Here is a 23290-nt window from a genome sequence, read left to right as displayed (position 1 = left end):
AAACAAACAAACAAAAAAAAATGATTCACAGTTCTTTTGTTAAGGATTTTTTGTTGCTGTTACCAGAAATTAAACTCAGGACTTGTGCTTGCCAGGTAGTTGCTGTGCCACTGAGCTGTATTCCCAGCCAAAAACATTTTATTTTGATAAAATCTCAATGTTTGATTTTCATTTTTTATTAATTAAATTTCTTGCTACATTTTAGGTATACGTAATAGTCACATGCATTATAGGGAATTTATACCTGTACATGATATAACTTGATTCATTTTTTTTGATTCTCCTACCCTCCTTTCAGCCCCTCTTCTCCTCATTTACAGAAGCTGTTTCCATTTTATTCCTTCTTTTCTCAACATATTTTTCTTTCTCCTTCCTGTTTTCCTCTTTCCTTCTTCTTCCCATTTAAATGTTTTCTTCTTATTTCATAATACCTATTGTACATTTTATTCCTTATTTACATTTTCAGTTCCTCATACCAGAGAAATGATGTGGTCTGCTTTATTTACACTTACACTTGTGTGTCTGCTTTATTTCATTTAGGAGAATGGCCTCAAGATACATCCGTTTAGCTAGAAATGTCTCAAGCTTATTCTTCTTTATGACTGAGTAAAACTCCACTGTATATAAAAAATACATCTCGTTTATCCATTCCTCAGTTGATCAGCTTTAGGCCTATCTCCAAGATTTACTGTTACAAACTGTGCCACTATAACATGGGTGGGCATATGGCACTGTGGTATGATGTTTTTAATTCTTTTGGAAAGATACTGAAAAGGGGAACAGCTGGGTCAAATGGAAACTCTAATCCTAACTTTGTGAGGAATCTTCACACTGATTTCTACAATGGTTGCAGCAGACTGCACTCTCACCAACAGGAGAAAAAAAACTGCCAGTATTTGTCATTGTTCGATTTCTTGATAATAGTCATTCTTTCTATAGTGAGATGGAATTTCAACATTGTTCCAATTTGCAATTCTCAAGTGACCAATGATGTGGAATATTTTTTCTTAAATCTGACATTTCTACTTTGCCTGAGAAATGTCGTTTATGTCACATACTCATTTTTGGTTTGCAACTTTAAATATTATTTTTTATGCAGTTGAGGTTTTATTCAAAAAATTCTCACTTATTCCTATATATTCAATAGATTTTTCTATTTTATCTTCCAACAGAATGTTTCTTTTTAAATATTTAGTTCTTTGATTCATTTTGTGTTTAGTTTAGCACATGGTGAATGTAATCATTGATACATTCAACTTGAGAAGTGTCAATTGGAGAAGTTTAGAAGCTTAACTAAGTAACTTGACAGTTCTACATCCTGGGGTGTAGAAGACATGCCCCAGGGCAGATGTTTACACTCCAGGTTGTTGTAATGGTTGATTCATTGTGTCAATTAGAGAAGTTTAGAAGTTTGATTAAATGGCTCAGCAGGAGGCTAAGATCCTCACTTTGTAAAACATCCTCAGCCTGTGTAAGAGGAGGGTATGGTGATGGTAGGGTTATAAAGGACCCACCCTAGGATCGGTAGCCTACATACAACATAACAGAAGAAGAGAGGATTGCTCTTTCCCCTTTTATTGCTCCTTTTGCTTTTGCTGTGTCCCTCTTCCATGAGTTGTTGCCCCTGTGTCATGCTACCCTGCTTTAGAGCCAGCTGATTACGGACTGAAAACTCCACAAACTGTGAGCTACATGCACCTTTCCTCCTTTAACTTTGGGCATCAGGTGTTTTGTTTCAGCAAGGACAGAAAACTAAGACTGAGAAGTATGGGTCTACATTAGATGTTCTGCATGTGAATAGCCAGATTTTTCAGCACTGTTTATTATAAAGGTTATTGTTCCTCCAGTGTATCTTCTTAACCTCTTTGTAAGAGCCAGATATCTAAATATTCCTGGAAATATTCCTGCATCCACTGTTCATCTCAATTCACCCACATGTCTGTTTGTGTGCCAATATCATGCAGTTTTTTAATCACTGAAGCTTTGTGGTGTGTCTTGATATTTGGATTTGTGATGTTTCCTCCTTTGCTATTGTTGCCCAAGATTGCCTTCACTCTCCTGGGTCTCTCCTGGTTCCATATGAAATTCAGGATTGTTTTCTTTTCTTCATTGAAAGGTGTTATTGGTATTTTGATTGGGATTGCAATAAACTGGTATATAAGTTTTGGAATTTTAATCATTTTGACAGTATTGGTTCTGTCTATCCAGGAACACAGGATATCTTCCCATTTTCTGATGCACTCTTTGAACTCCTTTCCTAGAATGTGGTAGTTTTCATTGTCAAATTCACTTCCAGGCCTAAGTTAATTCCCAAGTATTTAATTTTTCTTGATGCTATTGTGAATGGCAATATGTAATTAATTTCTTTTTCGGTGACTTCAGGACTGAAGTATAGGAACACTACTATCTTTCTTGTGTTTGTATCCTGTGATACTACTTAATTTAATCATTAATTCTAGTACTTTCATGGTGGGGACTATTTTGGGGCCTTACACATAGAGGATGTCATCTGCAAATGATAATTTAACTTCTTTCTTCCCTATACATATCATTTTTATTTCTTTGTCTTGCCTGATTTTTCTAGCTAATATTTCAACTAATATATTACATGAAACGACTTCCTTGCCATTTTCTCAATTTTATTTTTTATTTTAAAGATAAAAGAATGAAAACATATTAACAGACACACAAATGGCAAAATGAATATGTGAAAAAAGACATCGTTAGTCATTTGAGAAATGCAAATTAAAACAACACTAAGATTTCATCTCATCCAAAAATGGCTATCTTCAAGAAATCAACCAATAAAAAATATTGGAGGGAGTTGGGGATTTAGCTCAGCAGCAAAGCGCCTGCCTGGCAAGCACAAGGTCATGAGTTGGATCCATGGTACGGGAAGAAAAGACAAAAAAAAAAAAAAATACTGGAGGGGCTATGGAGAAAGAGTAACCCTTCTCCTCTTGGTGGGAGTGTAGGCAGCTTAAATCACCATGGAAGTCTCTTTGGAGATTCCTCAGTAAACTAGGACTAGAGATCCTGTTCAACTCAGCTATTTCCCTTTTGGGTATTTTTCCAGAAGAACTGAAAACATCATACCATAGTGATATATGTGCACCCATGTTTATAGCATTTTCCCAATTTTGGAGGTAAGTTTTCATCATTTCCTCATTTAGCATGCTACTAGTAGTTGTCCTCAGTCGTTTTGTACTCATTTTCTTCAAGTTTTTATCATGATTATAAGTTGGATATTTTTTCAAAAACTGCTTCTGTTTCTATTGAGATAATCCTGTGATTCTTGTCCTTGTTTTTGTTGAGTGATATATTGCATTTACTGGGTTACATATGTCAAACCATCTTTATCTTCTGAGACAAGAGGATCAGGAATTTCGCTGGCTAATTCTAAATACACATTTTTTTTCCTCCATGAAAAACTCCTCATTCTAATAAATTGGAGAATCCAAAATAAATTGATAGATTCTTAGACACATATCATGTGAATTAGGAAAACTGAACCAATATTTTTAAAAATCCTGATTAATTCAACAGGCAAGGAAATCGAATAACTATAAAACTAGAATATAACATCATTCTACAGTAATATATGTGCACCGTGTTTAGAGCAGCACAATTTGTTACAGCTAAACCTTGGAAAAAACCCAGATGCCCATCCACTGAGGAATGGGTAAAAAAGTTTTGGTACTTTTATACAATGTAGTATTACTCAGCCATTAAAAAATATAATCTCGAGGCTTCCGTACATAAATGGATGCAACTAGAGATGATACTTGTAAGTGAAATAAATCAGACGCAGATGGGTAAACATCATATTGTCCCCTTGGTTTAGGAACCTGAAAAACTAGGTAAAACTCAAAACATACAATAGATGATAGGAAAGGGAAAGAAATTGCTCAAAGGAAGGAACAACTTGGATGAGGGAAAGAACAAAAAAGAAAGAAGGAATACAAAATATAAATATATGTATGAAGAGCTGCTATAACTCTATTGCTGATATCTGATGGTGTATTGAAGTGAACAGGTAATGCTTACAATTTTTTATGTTCTAATCGATTGTGCATGCTTGTGTCTGATGGTCTGAGCCACTGATTTGAAGGTAACAGTATACAATGGAATTACAATGGTGAACTCCTACCATCTTGCCTAGTGAAACTCTGTATTATCTCTACCATTTTATTGAAGAATTATTTTCTTATTCCCTATAATGGTTTCAGCAATCTGTCATTCTTACATCTGGTGATCTGAGCAATGTAGTTGAGGATAGCAATATGTAATGTAACAACCACTGTTGGTTCGTATTATTTTGAGACTCTGCATCATTTTGTTCTTGCTTCGATTTTTTTATTTTTGTGATACTGGTATGCTGCTACTGTTCTATTTCTTTGTTTCTCATTTACTACTCTCTTTAAAATATAAATAAAGAAAGAAAGAATTAGCAGGCAGGACTTCATTTAGATGATCTCCAATTTTTTTTTTTTTTTTGTTTTTTGCTGGCCTTGAGCTCACTTTGTAGTTCAGGCTGGTCTCGAACTCATGACAATCCTCCTGCCTCAGCCTCCCAAGTCCTGGAATTACAGGCGTGTGCCACCACGCCTGGCTGATTATCTCAATTTTGTTGGCAAAATCCATAGTGTCATAATCAGGAGCCAGCTGAATATGTGCCTTCTTCTCACCATCAGGCCTGGTTAGGGCATTGAGCTAGGCCACAATGATGTCATAGAGCTTCTTCACAGCTTGCTTGATCTGGTGCTTATTGGCCTTGACATCCACAATGAACATGACTGTGTTGTTGTCCTCTATCTTCTTTATGGCTGACTCCGTGCTCACAGGGAACTTGATGACAATATAGCAGTCAAGCTTTTTTATGTTGGGGGTGTTCTTTTGAGGATATTTGGGCTTCCTCTGGAGCTACAGTGTCTTGGTGTGGTGCAAGTTGTGTGACTTGTGAGTCTTCTTTCTGTGGCTGTGGATGCCCTTCAACATGGCCTTCTTGGCCTACAAAGCCTTTGCTTTGGTTTCAGCTTTAGGAGAGACAGTAGCTTCCTTCTTTGCCTTCAGCAGCATCATGGTAAAAAAATGGAACATAAGTTTTTGAATGTTACTAATAACCTTCTAGATTTCATTAGCTTCCATTATAATTTTATTTTTTCATTTATAATTCTATCAACATGAGTGCTTTAATTCCTTTTTTTTGCTAAAACTGTTTGTATGTCTATTCTTTGAATTCTTTCAAAAAATCAGCTCTTAGATCCTTTGATTCTTTGAAATTTTGTCTCAGTTTTATTAATTTCTGCTCTGAATTTTGTAATTTCTTTCCTGGTACGAGCTTTGGATTTGAATTATTCTTTTTTTTTTTTTTCTCATACATAGAGTTGCATAACTCATTTGCTTATTTGGGACAATCTGTCACCTGTGTTTTTTGACTGGGAAGTTGAAATCATTCCCACTGAAATCGATTAGTGAAAGGTCTTGCCTTATTCTTGTCATTGCATTATTTCACTGTTACTAGTTTCATTTTTGCCCTTGCACCTAACTGCTTGTCCTGCTTGTGTATTCATTCAATTCCTTTAGTCTCTTTGACATGTTTGAATTGTTTTATACTTTTAAATTATCTATTTATTTATTTATTTATTTATTTATTTTTTGGTTTTTCTCCGGTACCGGGAACCGAACTCACTACCTTGCGCTTGCCAGGGAGGCGCTTTTGCCGCTGAGCTAAATCCCCAGCCCCTTTTAAATTATCTATATGAATTGTTTGGAGTATTGGTTGGCTAGTCATGAATTTCTTAAGGTGCTCATTGACATTTGAAGATCTAATTTTACAATAAATTTTGAAAGATATTTTGCAGAGTACATTATTACTCTGGATTAGTAGTTGCTTTCTTTTAGGGCTTGAAACTCTTTTCTCCAAACTCTTCTGGACCTCAATGTTTGTGTTGAGAGGTTTACTGCAATTCTAATGGGTTACTTTTATAAATGATTCATTGGATTTTTCTTACAGATTTTATCATATTGTTCTTATATTGGATCTCTGGAATTTTGACTAAGCTGTGCTATGTTGTTGTTTTTTTTTTGTTTTTGTTTTTTTTCTCCGGTACCAGGAACCGAACTCACGACCTTGCGCTTGCCAGGCAGGCGCTTTTGCCGCTGAGCTAAATCCCCAGCCCCTAAGCTGTGCTATGGATAAGTTCTTTTCTGATTGTGACTATTTTGGTCCTGTATGTTTTGCTTGATGGTATGATAATACTTTCCCATAGTTGGAAAGCTTTCTGCTTCTATTTCTGTAACCTGGTTTACTATGTCATTTATGCTATGTTCTGATTATTTTACTGTTTCTTATTAATCTAAGAGTAGTCTGCATATTGGATCTATTTACCATGTTCCTTTGTTTATTCGAGGCATTTCAAGTAATTGTTCACTAACATCAGCCTTGTCTTTGACTTCTGATATTCTTTCCTCATTTACGTCCACATCTGCTGCCTATACTTGGAATAGAAATTCATCTAATGGATTTATTTTTTACATTTTTCCATAAACTGTAATTCTGTGTCAAACTATATATTTGTTTTGTGTCATTTTATATTGCTCAGCCAGTATTTTATTATACTTTTCTGTAAAGTCAATGATCATTTTATTTTCTACTATCTTTTAAGTTCTATTGTCTTTGAACTCTGAACAACTTATTGATTACTTTTTGGTCTTCTCCTTTACCTTTTTACATAATTCAGCTATGTGGATTTTAATTTTCTCCAGCTCAGTGTTCCATGGCTCAGGTGTGAGGGAGATGGAATTCTTGGATGCATTCTTTTAATTATTGTTTCTTTTGGTCTGTGTTTGTGTGGACACACTGAGGGTACAGTGTTGATTTTACTAGTAAAATGACTTATCTGCTACTATGGAGATATTTTTTGTTAGAGTATGATTTTGTATGATAGACTCTGGGCATGCTTAAACTCTAGACTATAAAAATCAGCCACTTCTACTTTTGGGAGCAGAGGTTGTTACATAATTACGACCCTCACACAGTGATAAAACAAACACAGACATAGAAATGGAACAAGTATAGCACTGGCAACAATGGAAAACAATTGAACAGAACATAAAGTCAACTAAATACGTCAAGATGAGTAAGCTATTAATAGTAATACTAATAAATATGAAGCACCTGGGGAAGGGAAATATGAATGGAGAAAAATTTGAAAAATAAAGAAAGAGAAAATGAAAAGGAAGAGAGAAAAGTGAGAAAACAGATCTTATTAAGTTATAAAAGAAAATTAATAGATAAAAGTAACAGAAAAAGAAAGAGAAGAAACAAGAAAATTTAGGAAGCAAATCAGGGGAAAAAAATGAAAGATGAGAAAGAAAAAACAGAAAAAACAGAAAAACAAAAACCACAATAACTCAAGACAAAAACAGAGAAATGAGTCCACAAAAATTTCTTGTGGTTTTGAATGACTGATTTCTTTCTAGGGTCTGCAGTTTTGTAATCCAGCAGATATATGAGTGAAGGCTAATGAGAACCAGGTAAGTCCTTTTCTCTTTCCATAATCACGCGTTTGTGTGTGAAGGCTCAATCCTGCCACATCTGTCCTGCTGGGTATGGTTGGTCTGTGGTGTCAGCCCTAGAACTGGTCTTACCAGCTGCTCCCTGTTTCTTTGGGCCTCTCTGTGCTCCAACTCAACGTTTTCTGCCTCGCTCTATGGCATGTGGAATTTAAGTCATCCCACCATGCTCCAGAGGCCCATCCTTCTGTACAGTTAGTTGCCCCCTGCCTCATTCTCCTGAGTGCTGGGATTATAGGCATGTGCCATGATGTCCAGGCACCTTCAGTTTTAACTTAAGAAATTTTAGAGTCTGTTGTGCATAAATCATCTTAATCTCCTACATATTATTCTACACTTTTTTTTGTGTGTGTGTGTGTGTGTGTGATTTTGAGGCTCAGGTTCCTTGTCTGGCATATGCTTACCAAGCACTCTAACACTGAGCTACACATCCAGCCTGAACAGCTCTTCTAAATTAGAAAAATGAACTTGCACATCTCTATTCTGTAAGTATATTTCTCAGAAAAGATAATAACTACCTTTCTCTCTCTCTCTCTATGTATATATATATATACACACACACACACATATATGTATATACATCTATATATCAGAAAAGATTACTGTGTGCACCTGTATTATGTTCTTTTGTTGTTTTATGTTTATAGTCATGTAAGGCCATGGCAACTGTCCAAACTTAGATGCCTGAAGTGTATCTTTCTTATGTTAGAAGAAGAAATAATAACAATAAAAGACCTTTCAGGGGCTGGCGATTTAGCTCAGCAGCACAGTGCCTGCCCGGCAAGCACAAGGTTGTGGGTTCGATTCCTGGTACTGGAAGAAAAACAAAAACAAACAAACAAACAAAATAACAGACCTTTGATTTCTCTGCTGGATGTAGGTAGCAGCAGAAGGTTAGAGGTCAAACAGGAGAAGTTAATGCCAGCACTTTCAGACCCAGCCTCCTCCCATGACCACATACAACTGACCTTCTCACCAGGGAGGGTATGGCCCCCATATCTTTCCTGGCTCAAGCTTAAACTTCTCAGGGAGGCATCTCTATGACCCTGTTCTGTGGTTATCTCCCACCCAGTCGTTATGGTAGGGTGATCCCAGAAATCCTGAGGTGTAGCTGTAGTTCAATCTTAAGCAATCAACCCCCATCCTGAGTGGTTTTGATCAAACCCTGTCAAATATGGTAGTTACTGCACTGCATTTATTCTCCCACTGTAGGCTGCTATGTGGAAAGAGTTATTTTCAGAGTAAAATCTCATCTCTGTACTTGCAATCTGCAGTAAAGATGGCCTTTTCTTGTAAGTAGTGCTGCCGGTCCACTTCACTGTTTTTCTCTAAAACACTGACTGTCTCCAGGCTTCTCTTGTGTCAGCAGAGGTAAGTGCTTCTTCCTTGGAGCCAGGGTTAGGATTCCAGACAGCTTCACGCTTTTCTACGCTTTGAGTTCATTTTCTTTCCAGGTTCTCTGTAGTTTGTACTTTTCTTGTCAGCTCCCTGTCAATTCCCAGAAATCTACTACTTTTGTTCTTCACCAGGGAGCTCCACTTTATAAAGCTGATGAAAAGCAAATGTGCAGAAGAAAGGACACATCTCACAAAGCATAGCTAATTCACAGCTATCATAAATCAATCAATGCTTACTGTTAAAACTACTCAGTGAAAAATAAAAACTTTCCTTTATTTAACAAGTATTTATTTGGTTTCAAGATTATCAGGATGAATTATTGACGAAGTGAGGAATAATTGTACTGAATGTTAAGTATGTTCAAAGTGTTAAATTCATAGACATTCTTGGGAACTTCAAAGCTTAAGCCACAATAGTTAAGTCATTAAATACAACCTTTATTTGGGCTCAGTGGCTGAAAGGTATAGTTACACTTCAAAGATCGTATAATATAATGATGGCCACAATATGATTGCTGTATCCTAGATCTGTGAGAGTCCTGAAAGCCAGGATATGAACGGTGAATTTTATCTTAAAATAAACTGGATTGTATCACGTGGTCTGAACCTAGAAACCAGTTTCTAAGTATATTATTGGTTTACTATCAAAATTTAGGAGGTATTGGGTATGAATGATAAGTGGCTTCATTTAATATTTTAATTTAATATTTTCTAACGTTTCCTTCTTCTACTTATATACAACTTATTCTTAAAAACTAATTAAGTAGGGCACATTTAATAATGAGTGAAGCAATTGATTTATTATGATTTATAAGTTTTAACTCTTTGTCCTGTCAGTGTCTTGAATTTTATTCTCCTACAAGTGTAATAAATCTGAAACTTCAAAGGAAAACTTTTTCTCTCTTTTCCTCAGATGTAATTAAATAGTTTCATTTTCAGCAGGGGCTCAAGTTAAATGTTCCTCCACACAATTGACAAAGCAAGCATGGTGCCTACTTCTCATTCCTTCAAAGAATCTGCTCAATTACCCTGAGCTTCCCTTTGTTTAACTGCATTTCCCTGTATCCTACAGTTTATTTTCAAGGAACATTGGACAAGAAGTATTCTTTAATGTTTTGCTTGCCTGCTCTCCTGGAAGCATCAATCTTGAACTCCCACTGCCCTACAAATTGTATTTCTTCAGGCAAAGTGACTCTTTTGACTAGTTCTCTCTCATAATGAATTAATTCAGGTAAGCAAAAGCGTCATGTAGCACAACACACTAGTCAGTGATTAGTCATCTATGAATTTGCCTCTGTGAGAGAAGTACTTGAGAGATAAAAACAAGAGTACATTTAGAGCTATTTGACAGCTAAGACAGCATCTGAAGCAGCATTTCTAACTAAAATTTAGTAAGATTGATGATACACACATTTGTTTAGAGAATGTATTATATTAGCTTCACATGTTATATCTTTCAAAATCTTTCATGTTATGTGGATAATAAAGTTTAAAAAAAGATCACTAGGAGAATACCATTAAATAACTAAGTAGAATGGTTAAAATAATTTAAGGGAATAGAGATTAGTAGGCAGAAATTTCAACCCAAATATATTTTATAGTGTATAATTAATTGAGGAACCACAATGGTAATCAATCTTGAAAATAGGTATCAAATTTAGATTTTTTTGTTGCTGTCCAGTGAATTTTTTTTTTTTTTGAGTGAAGACTCAAAAATAGAAACTACTATTTGGACTTTTACTTTGTTGTAAGTAATTTATTAACCCCCCCGAAATCTTTCTTAATTAGTTTACCTTAAAGTACAGTATTTTGGGGTCGAGGGATATAGCTCAGTGGCACAGTGCCTTTCTGGTATGTGCAAGATCATGAGTTAGATTCCTGGTACCAAAAAAAAAAAAAAAAACCATATATATATAATATTTTGTAAGTACTGCTTTCATTTAAAGATCACAATAATAATAACAATAGTGACATAAATAGTCCAATTATGCCAATTTACTGTTAATATGAACTATAACACGTTAGCAAGATCGCAGTTTAAATTAATGATAAGTACAATAAGCAAATCTTAATGAATCAAGTAGAGATTTTTTTTCTTGCTTAAATGATAGCAACTTGCATTTCAAAAAGTACTTTTATTTGGCTGTCCTTCAACAGATGGCTCAAAACTATAAGTCTTCCCAACATATAACTCCAAGGTATAGCAATAATTTGATTCCAAATATGTCTGAAGTAAGCAAATATTTTAGTGCTAGGTATGTAAAAGATGAGTATCAGGACCATGTTTAAGGCCAAGAGAGTGAAGAAGTATAGTTTTGCTTATATGCTCATGGAAAAAATAGTGATTATTACATAGAATAGATAAAGCTATCAAAGTATATGTAATTTGATGTTGGCAATAGAGCTAGTTTTGAAGATATACTTTGGAATTTTTCAAAGAAAATATTATTTGAAGTAGATATGCATCTAATATATTTTTGAAATATCATTTTCCTATGCAGAAAGAGAACTGATGTGCTGACAATTTGTTTGCTAGAAAATGCAGTGAATCATGTCCACTAATAGCATAAGGATGGTTCATTCAAAATAAAAATCAATGAAGTAAAAATTAGAATAGGAAAGTAAGACTGTTAAAATAAGAGAGGAAATAAATTTTTCCCCCCCGTGGATGTTGAACCTTGAAGATTCTGAAAATTGTGCTATAACTCACAATGATAAATATAAGGGTTTGTCCAACCCAGTGACCTCCACACAATTTTCAAGTGACACTTTTCCTGACAAGAGCGCCTAGAAGCTTGAGAGAAAAGTGAAAAAGATAAAGGAAACTTACCTCTTAGATGTCTCCTGAGACCAGCAGTATGGAGGTCTATTATTTAAATCACAGGAGGATATTCTGGACCACTCAGTAAACTTCACATGACATTAAAATCAGCACTGGGACTGGTCCAATTGTTGACTCTTAACTTATTGATTTGAAATACATTTTCTTTTCTGATTTACAATGATTAATATAAAAAACTGTTCCCCAAACATTGCATTATTCTTTTACTCTTCTCCTCTTAGGACTGTCAATGTTTTTATGATAAAAACTTTGATAATACCCCATTGTTTTTAAATTCTTTTAATTTTTATTTTGTGCTCCAATTTGTGTAATTTCTATTGAGTTTTAAATTACGTTTGTGTACTATGTCCAGCCAGATAAATAATACTGTTCACGAGTTTTCTACTACCACTTTCATTTGACTTCAACTTGTACTATCTCTCAGTAAAAATCTCCCATCTGTTCATGCATGTTGTGTAGATTTTCTCCCAGGTCTTTTAGCTAGTAGAAATAAAGCAATACTTGAACTATCCCCTCTGATTGTTCCAATATCTACATCATTGTTTCAATTACTTTCTCACTGCTGGGATAAAACATCTGCTATCCACAAGTAAAGAAAGACAAGTTCCTTTTGGCTCACAATTTGTAGAGAATGCAGTCCATAGTCCAGGGGCTCCAATGCAGGGGCCATGGTAGAGGGGCATCATTAGGGATAAACAGCCCATGGCAAGGCAGGCGGGAAGCAGTGCAGAATCGAGGGAGAAGGATGCATATACACAGCAACACACTCACTGTGACCCAACAATCCCACCAGGTTTCATCTCCCAACATCACACACAGGTACAAACCTAACAGTGGACTAATCTAGTATCACATAACCATGATCCAGTCTCCTCCCCAAAGTCCCACCTATAAGCACATGAGGCTTTGTGGAAAGCATCTAGGTATAAACCACAACAGTCATCTCTGAGTGTTGTTCTGTTGATTTCTTTACGACTTGATAAAGACCTTTTTCTTTTTCATGTGAACCTTATATATTTCTTGATTGAATGATGGATCTTCTGAAGAACAAAAGAGACCAAGGTAAGTCATGTTTATACCTGGGAACATTCTGAACATATTAGTGTGTGGTATTTGAGTCAGTTTTTTGAGAAGTTGAACTGCATCTGGATTTTGTTGTTGGTCTCTCTCTTCTGCTGTTGCTGTTGTTGCTGGTCTCTTTAAGTACTTACATATCCACAGGTTTCAAAATTCTTTCATCCCTTATGCCTATTTCTTTATGCTTATTGCGCTGTCTGTGCTGTAGGAGAATTTTTTCTATAATGTTTCTGTTTCAGAATCAGACACTAAGTCTGTGACACTTGGACCCCACATCAAATATTCTTCACATTCTTGTCACTTACTGCAGTTCATTCGCAGTATTAAGCTTAGTATCACAAACCTGGGAAAGAAGAGCTCAGAAATTTTGAGCTCAGCTAAGCTTAGGGAAGCTGTTTTAGCCTAGACTTCAATTTCATGTTTTCCCAGGTTTCCTAAACTCCACGTAGTTGTATGGAAGCTTTGTGCCTCTTGTCTTTGGCATACTTAAGAAAATGTGTCTTAGTTGGTAGCAGATATAGCCATTCACTTGGGGAAGAATATGGCGGTCAAAATTATTTTGCCTGGCTCTAGAAATGGAAGAAGTCTTTTGCTTCTTTCCTTTTCCTCAGAAACAATTGTATTTGTTTGCTTGTTTTTTTGTACCTGGAATCAAAATCAGGACTTTGTGCTTGCCCAGGCAGGTACTGTGCCACTGAAGTGATGCATTTTTGACTGAGCTGTAAAAATAGGTTTCTTTTTGTACTTCTCTCTTCTATTTACATGGTCTTGGTATTTTCTTCCTTTGACTTAGGCTTTATTGAAAGTACCTATTGGAAAGCCATTAGAAAACCCTTACAGCTGAGAATAAATTACTTTTGTGTCTGGAGCTCCCACTTATTCAAAATTGGTATTTCAGCTTGTGTTTACCTATTAATTCATTAAACTTTTATGGTATTTATTCTTATATGTTTATTTTGTCATCACCACTCCATGCTGTGACATTCTCAAACTGAGTTTTTGTGTCCTATTTCTACTTGAATGTGCTTGTCATCCTTTCACATTGCTGACAGCTTCATTACATGAGCTTTGGAATGAGTTTGGAAGAAGTTTTGATTTGCTAGGTGATTATGCATCTACTTATTTGATGGGAATGAGGTTCTTATGTGACTTGCTACCACTTAAGAATAAGCAGGAATAATTTATTTTAATTGGATGCAAAGTATTGGAAATAAGACTTTTTAATGTACATGATGAAATATTAATAAATGAGAGGAAGGAGAAGTCATAGTGTGTTATCTCATCAGGGGGCTTCATGGGTCAGTGCTAAATAGCATGACTTTCTTGAAACTCTTCTGTTTCTATAGAGACACCAAAACAAAAAAATAAAGGACTTTCTCCTATAGCTTCAGGGAGAATCAATTTCAATAAGGGATGGCAAAATGTAGCATTTGATTTGATTTAAAGTAGAGCCTGAGGGGAATAAATTCAAGCCCTATTTGATGCCTCTAGTGGTTAAGGATTTATAACTCGACCAGGAAGGTCATGAACACACATCCATGTTCTGAGAAAGTGAGAAGATTCTTTTAAAGTTTATCAGCAAGTGTCATATTAAAAAATGGTCAAATGCTCTACAAAAGCACACTTGGAAATTAAATAGTACATTGCAGGAGAGAACTATTAAACCTAAGAAAGATTAATTGTTCTATTAATTTGATTTGGAAGATGCTGCAAAACTTCCTAAGTTTATTGGGATTGAGAAAATAAATCCATACTTAGAAGGTGTGGTTGTAAGAACTCAAATATTTCTGCCTAGAATTTCTGCATATATTAAACATCATTAGGATTATTCTTTGTACACACATATATGTATTTATAAATATAGTTATATACATATATAATATTTAAGTATAAATAAATTTTCTGTTTTAATGCTCATAGTAAAGGGTATAATTGGTATTAAAAAAAAAAACCTGAATTCCTCATACAGTTCACATGCATGCCAGAATAGAGAATTTTGAACATAGGGTTCATTTACAGTAAATGTATTCTAATTAATCTAGTTTTCCAAAATGTTGATGAAACTTTTAAATTAAAGGAGTATCTTTATTTCTCTTCTTTGCGATTCATATATGATGTTAGGACCAAAAACAGGGCAGAGAAATTTTTTCACACAACTGGTGATGATAGGTCAATAAAGAGCAAATGCCAAAAAGTCAAAGTTGGTGGAAGTCTACACCTGAAGAAAAGGACTAGGATCATTCCAGGATGACCTGATGTGAAGCTTGCAGCAGCCCCGCTGAGGCCAAGGCAACTAAATAGAAATAGAGACTAAGCACAAACTCTGCTGTGGCCTTGTCTTTTCTCCATGGCCAATATCTTATCATTTCCCTTTTCAGGTCCATATGGAGAAATTCCTTTGATATGCTTTATATTAATTTGAATGTATTTTGGGAAGTTTAAACCCTAGACTTTTAAAATTTATTTCTTAAAAACGTTTGGAAATTATATATTGAAAAGAAGTAGTGAAATGTTTTGCCACTATTCTCTGCTTTTTGGGGCTATGTGGCACTCACTCTAGCTACATATAATCTGAATATATAGAATTTATTGTCCATCTGCACTGAAATACAGTGGTAATGCAAAAGAGCATGTGTTGTTTTATGAAATAAGTATATAAGACATATAGTATGTCAAGCATTCACCAGGTAAAAGATACAGGCAAAGAAAGCATTCTTCAAGGTCTACAAAAAAACAGAAAAACTAGAATACACTACAAGCAGTACTCCAAAGGATGGAGTATTGCAGATTTTGCAGCATCTTCCAAATATGTCTCAACTAAATTGAGACATAGTCAAACTGCTGCACCAAACATCAAGTTTTTGTATTCTTCACTAAGAAGCAAACATTAAAAAAAAAAAAACCTTCAAATTGGATTTCCATTAATTCTTCAGAAAGGCTAAAGATATTGTAGCTCTTGCCAAAATGTCAAAGTAGGAAACTCAGTACACTGCAGGTGAAAAGAAACTTGACTATTGCATTAAATGGAATCCAGAGAGCTGAATGAATTTGGCATGATTCCTAAGTTTACAGAGTACTCCATTTCATGGTTCCTTCTCTTGGCCTGGCTGGGAATACACTTACATGCATTCGAGCTGAGGCCTGAAATGCTGTTGTTCTTCACCAGTAAGGTTTACTGAGCATGGATGAGTTTGAAATAGGTGGCAAAGAAGAAGTGATGAGGTATATGGAAATGGACAGAAAAACAGATTCAGGAGAACATCAATTCACAACGAAAACAACAGCTTTTAGACAAAAGCACATGACGTCTCTATTACTCTGACTGAAGACAGAATTTGTTGCCAAAGTAGCAGAAACAAAAAGGAACTGGACATTTGTAAGGCTCTTCTAAAGAAAAACATCAGTGTTGAAGAAGCAGCTTGGTGATCAGATCTGAAGAAGAAACTTGGTGATCAGATACATTAGACATTATTAGATATCTAAACTTATATTTGGCTTTGCTTTATGTGAAATACACACTCTATACAAGCACAACATTGAAAGAGTCTGCTTTTCTTGAATTACAAATGTGGTCATAAACCATTTAAACTAGAAGCAGAGTGTGCACATTACTTAACAACATGTTAGTTTGTACAGGTGATACCATGTGAACATTAGGGCAAAATGTTCAAATATGAAATACAGAAAATTTTTAGTCTTTTTAGATTTTACTTTGAAATTCCATTACATTTTAATAGTTATTTCTAAAGTTATTCCTAAAATGGCTTTAAGCAATGAAGTTATTCCAAGTAACTACAGAGTTTACAGTACTCTTACTTTGCAGATGGTGAAGTAAATTACTTTGCACTCAAAAAACTTAAGATATTATACCTGCACATAGAAAGCATATAGATATTTGTTTTGAGTGTCAGATATACAATAAACTTATTGTAGCTATGTAAATTGAAGGCATGCTTTCTTTCATATAATTTTGCATACCTACTTTTCTAAGATTGAGGAAATACTAAAATAAAAATATAAATGTAAATATTTATATATGGTTTCTTTTTAATGATTTTATGATCCTAGATTTGCTTTATTTTATTTTCAGTTAGTTATATTATTATGCTAAAAAAACAATCTCATCATAGAGGTATCAAAATATTTCCTTCTGTCTAGTTTTATATGTTCTCAGGCAAAGGTAAGCTGTTGTAATTATTTTCTGAAGCCAGGAGGAAATTGAGTGCAATAATACCCAAAGCATCTCATCATGCAATGCATCCAGTCATACTGATTAAACAGCGATTGGATTACATTGAATAAATCATAATTCTGTCATACTTGCATGGTTCTCATTTTTTTACATTTTCATTTCTTTAAGAACTCCAATTTGTGTAAAACATCAGTATATTTTTATTACAATTGTGTAAGTGACAACAATATACAATGTACAAGAACATTGGTTTTAGAGTGTTTGCAGTCATTTCTGGCACAACTAGTAAAGGGTATGATTTTTCTGGGCAGATCTGACACACTTCCAACATAGTGTTCTTACACTTAAGAAGTACATGACAAATTATTTTTGTTAAATTCGGATTCTACTCTATAACTGAATATGTTTTGTATGTGAGATATATTTTTACCTCGGATTTGGAGGTAATATGTTTAAATGAGTTCATTGATAAAATACAATAGCATTTTAAAATGTCAAACGTGATTTGTAAAACTTAGCAGTGTTGAGTTCAACATATACAATTTTCCTCTGAAGGAGTTATAGGTCATGAAGCAGGCTTTTAGAGCTGTTACTATTACTGTAGAAAAGCTATAAAATGCACAGTGTTAGTGCAGGTCAGTGTTAAAAGTGAGAGACATGGAATATTACTTGAGCAAATGTATCTAAACAAATGTCAATCTTCATGAAACCTCATGACTAAACATTTACTGGTGAATATTTTAAAGAAGAAAACATAACTTTCAGCAGTCTACCAGTTGCTTTAGTAGTAAGAAGAAGTTCAAAAAAGCATAAAAAAATGGATATTTTCAATTTTTGGAGGTGCCCTAATATTTCAACACACTTGCTTCTCAATAAATCTACCTTCAACTGTCTTTACTTCCTAGTGCAAACGTTCTTCATCATTCTTAGCAATATACCTCAGATATGTCCCTGAAGTGCAGGGTTTTCAGCACATTCTTCAGCAATGGACTTTTACCAAAACTTATCATCACATATTTTTTAACCTCTGTTTTACTTCGCAGACAATTTCTGCGTGATTCATTGCCTTGTCTAACTTAAATAGCATCTCAGCTTGATTTTTCTAGATTCATACTTCAATCCGTTGCTAATTCAATAACTAATCTTTGTCACATTCTTTGGAAAATTTCTTCTTTACCAAAAATCTTAGTGTAGAATTCCCATGAGTTTACCCAGAGCTATACTTCTTATACATTTTCTCCTTTATTTTTCCAGTCCTGTCATATTGGCATAAATAAAACATGCATGATGAAAACTACTGATTTCATATCTAATCTTGAGCAGTTCTCTAAACCCTAGGCAATCCTGTATATATTACACGGTATTTGTAATATTCATTTCAATATATTCCATAGTGATATCTTGCTAATATGGATCTTTTTTATTAATTTCAAATATCTCATTAGTAATAGGAATATTTACTTAGACACATTACTATTCCTAGAAGTTATCCTTAATTATTTCTTTGGGTTCTTCCCCTAATCAATTTATTAATGATTTTTACTTGATCCCTATTTTTGAAATTGCATTAGTCAGTTTTCTTCTTACTGGAAAAAGTACTCAATGCCCCAAACTTAGTGGAAAAGAATTTAAATTGAGTCATGGTTTCTAAGGGTTCAGTTCTATGTCAACTTGCTACAAGGCGGAAACATCAGAGCAGAAAGGCACAGTGCAACAAGGCTACTAATTTCACACTGGCAGAGAATCAAGTAAGAGATGCAGCAGCAGATTTGAAGGGATCAGGGGACAGAAAGAGTAAATGAAGACATACATCCATGGCCCAACCAGAAATTAGTAAAGTAAAGACTTGTGTTTTACTGATTGCCTTGGTGTCTCTTAAGCCAATCAAGTTGACAGTCTAGGTTAGCTGTCATGGTACGTGCCTTATTGAGATGACACCCAAACACATTTATTTAAACAATACTTAATTGCCAAATAAACACAAAGCCATAATATCATCTAATGTATTGTAGCTATCCTGTGTTCATCCCAAAACTGTACTGATTCATTCTCCACAATTTCAGAACTCCTACCATCGTGCATAAATCCAAGTCCAAAGTGTTCTCCGAGACTCAGGACAAACTGTTAGCTATCAGCCCCTAAAAATTTGAAAAGAAAGTTCTACATTCTTAATATATAATGGTTCATGCAAACATCCTCATTTCAGAAGGAGGTTTAAAGGGATAGAACAGAATAGGACTAAAGCAAAATGAAAACTTATCAGAGCAAATATGTTTTGTAACTCCATGTCCAGTACTCAGGACACATTACTAAAAAACATGATTTCTACCAGGTTTGGGTACCTTCCTATCCATAGGCTTCCATAAAGCCACATAGCCTCTACCTTAGGTTTGTGCAGCTCATAGACTATAATTCCTCACAAGATGTTTCACATTTCTAAATTCTCTAATCCATTGGGATCATCATTGCACCTTTTTATTCCGCTACCACAGCTTCAGGTACCCACCACTGAGAGGCATATTGCCTGGCCTCCCATGCCTTATATTAAAATCTAAGTGGAAAGCTCAATGACTCCCAAATTATTTCACCATGGATGTTTGAAAAAAAATCCTTGCATCACATGGATGACAGAAAAGCCTACCATTAGGTTAAGCAATTGTCAAGCCCCCTTGGACATTGACTAAAGCCACCTTTCAGTGCCTAATGATTGAGTATCATGAAATGAATCCAGGAAAACAACCCAAAACAGCCCTTCCCCAGAAGGGTCCCAGAGACTCACTTCCCAAATAAATTTACAGTTTTGTTTTCTTGGGCAGACAATGAGTGGTCTTTTTGATTACTGAGAAGGCATCAAGGCATCTTTTCTCTGTCTCAGGTGAAAGTACTTGGTTTCCACTTAATTTGAATGTCTTCTGAAATCACATCTTTTTTCAGCTGTACACATGATTCTTTTGTGTCCAAAATTTAAGCATTTTCAAATCATTCTGTTATATTTTTTGCTTTGAATTTCCACTATGGACTCATCTGAAATCAGTCAGAAGTAACTATTCCACAGCCAGATCACTGGGCTGACTGGAAATTTCCTCTGCAGTAGCAATTAGTCAATAACCCTTAAATTCAGTTTCCTAAGAAGAAAACTGGAGAAAATGCAGGCATTTTTTCACTAAAGTGTAACATCTACAGTGTTTATTCCAACTCCTAGTAGATCCCACTTCTGAATCTTCACCGATGTAGCCTTTCCTGTGTATATTTTTATTATCATTCTGGTCCTCTGAGCTCTGACCACAACTACCCATCAAGTTTTTTTTTATTTTTTTTTAAATTAAAGAGAGTAGTACATGAGACACAAGCAAAAAAAATAAAAAAATAAAAACAAATAGAACATTAGCAGCATACCAGTATCACAAACATAAACAAATCAAAGCAAGAACATTCAAAGTGATACAAGGTCTCAAGACAAATTAATACAAATCAACAGTGGTTGTTACATTGCATATCACTATCCTCAACTACATTGTTCAGATTATCAGATGTAAGAATGAAAGATTGCTCAAACCATTAAAGAGAGTAAGAAAATAATTCTTCAATAAAACCTTAGAGAAAATACAGAGTTTCACTAGAGAAGACGGTAAGAGTTCACCGTTGTAATTCCACTGCATATTTTTACCTTCAAATATGTTGCTCAGACCACCAGACACAAGCATGCACAGTCCATCCGAACATAAAAAATTGTGAACATTAACTGTTCATTTCAATACACCATCAGACAACAGCAATACGGTCATCACATCTATTCATATATATATTTATGTTTTGCCTTCCTTCTTTCATCTTCTTTCCCTCATCCCAGTCATTCCTTCTTTTGAGCCATTTCTTTCTCTTTCCTATTATCTCTTGTACATTTTGAGTTTTACCTAGTGTTTCAGGTTCCTACACCAAGGAAACAATATGATGTTTACACATGAGGGTCCGATTTATTTCACTTATGAGTATGGTCTCTAGTTGCATCTATTTACCTACAAAAAGCCTCAAGTTTATCTTTTTTTAATAGCTGAGTAATACTCCATTTTATAGAAATACCACAATGTTTTTATCCATTCCTCAGTAATTCCAGCATTCTAGCTTAAATCTCCAAACCTTTTAAAATTCTTTTCTCAAAGAGATCCCAAATGCCTCTGAATCATATGATCAGCTGTAGTTACAATTATTATGCTGTTTCTCTGATATCACTTTTCTGAATTAGATAACTTTCCCTTTGGAGGTACAGAATACAATATTCATAATTTAAAGGAAGAGATGTATATATTGGCTCATGTTTTACAGTGGATTCAGACGTGACCAGTTCCAAGGCAGAAATGGGACAATGTGAATGGCAGAGGACAACACTTTACCCATGGTAACTAAGAGGCAGAAAGAGAGGAGAGGAGATGTGGACAATAATTCCTTTAAGTCATGACCCCAGTGACTCACATACAAGGAGGACTTACCTCCTAGCAGCCCATTTAATCCTGATTCATCCATGTATTAATTCAGTAATGAGCTTAGGGCCTCTGTGATCCAGTCACTTTCTAAAAAACTCACCTCTGAATAAAATTTTGGGTATATTTCAATTCCAACCCCAACAGCAATAACGTTTAGTTTGTGATGTCAGTGATACAGATCCTCAGGACAATTACCATATTATTTCACTTGATACCCTGTTCCACTCTTACCTGTCATCCTCAACCCATGAAGTATTCTCTAAATTAAATAGAAGTTATAATAAGACACATTATCAGACAGAAACATAAGTTGCCCAAAAAATTCATACAGGAAAAGAGACGAAAATGACAGATATCTTAGGGCAGAAAGTACATTGAGTCTTGTAGGAGAAAGTCTGCAAAATGCAGAGTTGTCTGAGAACCAAGGAAAAATGTAGCATTAAGTGAAAGATGTAGACTTACCTCTCACTTACAGACTGACTATGGCTTCTAAAATTAGGCTGATGATATAAGCCTATGTCTTACATGCAGTGTTGTTATGGTTTCTGACTGTATGGCCCCCTAAATCCTCATGCAATCATGGGGCAGTCTTCTCGGATTTGTGATTGATCCATGATCCAATGCTGAGATTGTGAAAGTGAGTGCTACACCCGCCCTGTGGAGGTTTGTTTGCATACAGTGTAAAGGAGGGAAAGAGGCTGCTTGACACCACTCCTCCCTTTTGCTCTTGTTGCTTTTGCTGTCTTCCACTGCCATGAACAGTAGCCCTCTGCCATGTGCCACTCTGCCTTGCAGCCAGCCAAGTATGGACTGAAACCTCCACAGACTGTGAGCTAAAGAAACCTTTGCTTCCTAAATTTTGGGTGTCAGGTGTTTTGTTCCAGCAATGAGAGAAAAGTAACCAAGACAAGTGTCATATTTAATTAGTTTTTACCTAGTTATCTTCTTTGTCTTTCCTAAAACCCATTTAGTTTCATAAAGTTTATAGAAACTGGTAGCTTTAACATTTATTTGGTAGGTATGACAACACAGATACAATTATACAAGAAGATTTCCTAGTAGGCTTCCAGGACCCAGAATAGGATCCTCCACAGTGTTGCTTTGTACACTGTAGAAGTGGTGAACCCAGGAGCTGCCCAGTTCCAGAAGCTGAATGCTGCGGATGAAGAACCGATGAGGCACTACAGTTCTGAGACTGAGTGTCTTGAAGTGACTACAAAGTTACTGGTATGAGTCTGAAGAAAGAAGACATAAAGATAGGAAGAAAGGAGATAAGAAAATCATAATGGTAAAATTGTACTTTTAAATAACCAGGACACAAAAGTTACTTTGGACCTTAATGACACAATGAGTTTGGGACACTTCTGATGCATTTCACTTGTAAAAGGAGCATTTCTTCTGTGAACAGGCAGTTTCTTTTCACCCGTTAAATGGGCCCTTTGCCTGTAGAAAGGGCCTTTTCCTTTTATGTGTAAATTAAAAGCCTTCTTTCTATCGATTTCCACTGCAAAAGTCACATAAATATACCTGGCTTTAGACAACAATGTGCACCTTTTGAGGGCACATTTAATCTAAGCTCTTTGCTTGTGTTCTTTTAAAATTCTGCCTAATAATCTGTTTTATGCTTCTTAGTGGTGACACATTGGGCAATGGGGTCCTTCATGGGTTCCAGCGTTCTTGTGTGGGATGTCAGGACAACTGGATGTCTCATATCACAGTAAGG

At 35.2% G+C, this 23290-nt stretch overlaps 1 pseudogene; it reads right to left on the bottom strand.

Moving 5' to 3' along the window:
• Positions 1–5079, bottom strand: part of LOC102021324 — a 14285-nt pseudogene extending 9206 nt beyond the window's left edge.
• Positions 5080–23290: the final 18211 nt, after the last annotated feature.

Source organism: Chinchilla lanigera, unplaced genomic scaffold, assembly GCF_000276665.1.
Source record: "Chinchilla lanigera isolate Chin_1 unplaced genomic scaffold, ChiLan1.0 scaffold00010, whole genome shotgun sequence".
In the NCBI taxonomy this organism is placed as follows: domain Eukaryota; kingdom Metazoa; phylum Chordata; class Mammalia; order Rodentia; family Chinchillidae; genus Chinchilla; species Chinchilla lanigera.
This window is presented reverse-complemented; position numbering and strand designations above follow the sequence as displayed.